This window comes from Oryzias melastigma, linkage group LG23, assembly GCF_002922805.2.
Source record: "Oryzias melastigma strain HK-1 linkage group LG23, ASM292280v2, whole genome shotgun sequence".
Classification (NCBI taxonomy): Eukaryota; Metazoa; Chordata; class Actinopteri; order Beloniformes; family Adrianichthyidae; genus Oryzias; species Oryzias melastigma.
In genome coordinates this window covers 2,262,929-2,264,930 of record NC_050534.1, presented here as the reverse complement: position 1 = coordinate 2,264,930, position 2,002 = coordinate 2,262,929, and positions in this window count along the sequence as shown.

Here is a 2,002-nt window from a genome sequence, read left to right as displayed (position 1 = left end):
ATCATCATCATCATCATCATCATCTTCATCATCATCTTCATCATCTTTATCATCATCTTTATCTTCATCATCTTCATCATCATCATCATCATCTTCATCATCATCATCATCATCTTCATCATCATCATCATCTTTATCATCATCATCTTTATCTTCATCATCATCATCATCATCATCTTTATCTTGATCATCATCTTCATCATCTTCATCATCATCATCATCATCTTCATCACAGCCGTTCTGCTGAAGTTTCCTCTCATAATTCAGATGAACACAGACGCTTTGATCTAAAGATCCTCTTCAGATCAAAGCGTCTGTCAATCATTTCGTCTGAATCATAAGATTCAGATTCTTTATATTTCTGCTCGACTCTTTATGAAGAATGAAGATTTTCATTCTTTTGAAACTGTTTTTGGGACAAATGTTTTTGCTGTTATCATGAATCTGCTGAGGGCTGCACGGTGGCGCAGTGGTTAGCGTCTTGCCTCACAGCGAGAAGGCCCCGGTTCGACTCCTGGCTGGGACCTTTCTGTGTGGAGTTTGCATGTTCTCCCCGTGCATGCGTGGGTTTTCACCGGGGACTCCGGCTTCCTCCCACCGTCCAAAAACATGCTTCATAGGTTCATTGGTGACTCTAAATTGCCCCTAGGTGTGAATGTGAGAGTGAATGTGTGTGATTGAGGCCCTGAGACAGACTGGAGACCTGTCCAGGTGAACCCCGCCTTCGCCCTTCAGTAGCCGGGATAGGCTCCAGCACCCCCGTGACCCCGAAAGGGAAGAAGCGGTTAAGAAGATGGATGGATGAATCTGCTGAAAGGATCAAAAAGCTGTCAGTTCCTCTTCATTTTCCCTCCATGTGTCGATGCCTTTCCTCCAGCGGCGTCCTCAGTGGCTCGTCCACGCCGCTCGTCCACCTCGCTCGTCCACGCCACTCATCCACGCCGCTCGTCCACGCCGCTCCTCCACGCCGCTCCTCCACGCCGCTCGTCCACATCGCTCGTCCACGCCACTAATCCACGCCGCTCGTCCACGCCGCTCCTCCACGCCGCTCCTCCACGCCGCTCGTCCGCGCCGCTCGTCCACGCTGCTCCTCTGAGTGCTCAGGAGAGGCGTGTTGGTGGAGAGCACGCTGAACTTTCACAGCTCTGCTGAACTTCTCCTCCTCTCACAAAAGAGCTTTTCTTCCCTGTTTTCTCCTTTTAATTCCAGCCACAATCAATCAGGCGCTGAAGAAGGCAGAGAGTGGAATTTGAAATCCATCAAATCAAAATGAATCTGTTCAGGCGGTGTACATCATAACCTTGAAGCGTGCAAACTCCTAATTGTTTAACATCTGCAGCTCAGAGACGAGCAGAAAACCTTCAACTTCCTACATTATTTAGACTTTTTATGGGTTTTATTTCTCTTTTTTCTCCGTCCTCCAAAGTAAAAGTCGTTTTCTTTTCCATCAAGGAGATGTCTGTCCTTTAATGAGCTTTTGTCAGATCACACCATTCACAGGAGTGGAGTCAGAGTGCTTCAGACTCTGAATAGAAGGACACACGTTGGGGTGCAGGACTGATGAACATCACCGGTTCCCCTCGCTGATCGCTCGCCGTTTCAAAGAAACTTTTAATTAAAAGATTATTTTCTGGCAGAAAAACACAGAAGTTAAAGTTAAAGCTTCTTCTTTTGCTGAACATGAACTTCTTCAGAACCTCAGTTATCCTTATGGCTCCGCCCCCACGTCACAGAGCTAAAATCATTTTTAAAAGTGGGTGGGGTTTGTTTTCCTGTTCAGCAGAAAATATGGATGGATGATGGATGGATGGATGATGGATGATGGATTATGGATGATGGATGATGGATGATGGATGATGGATGATGGATGGATGGATGATGGATGATGGATGGGGATGGATGGATGGATGATGGATGGATGGATGATGGATGGGGATGGATGGATGGATGATGGATGCATGGGGATGGATGATGGATGGATGGATGGATGATGGATGATGGA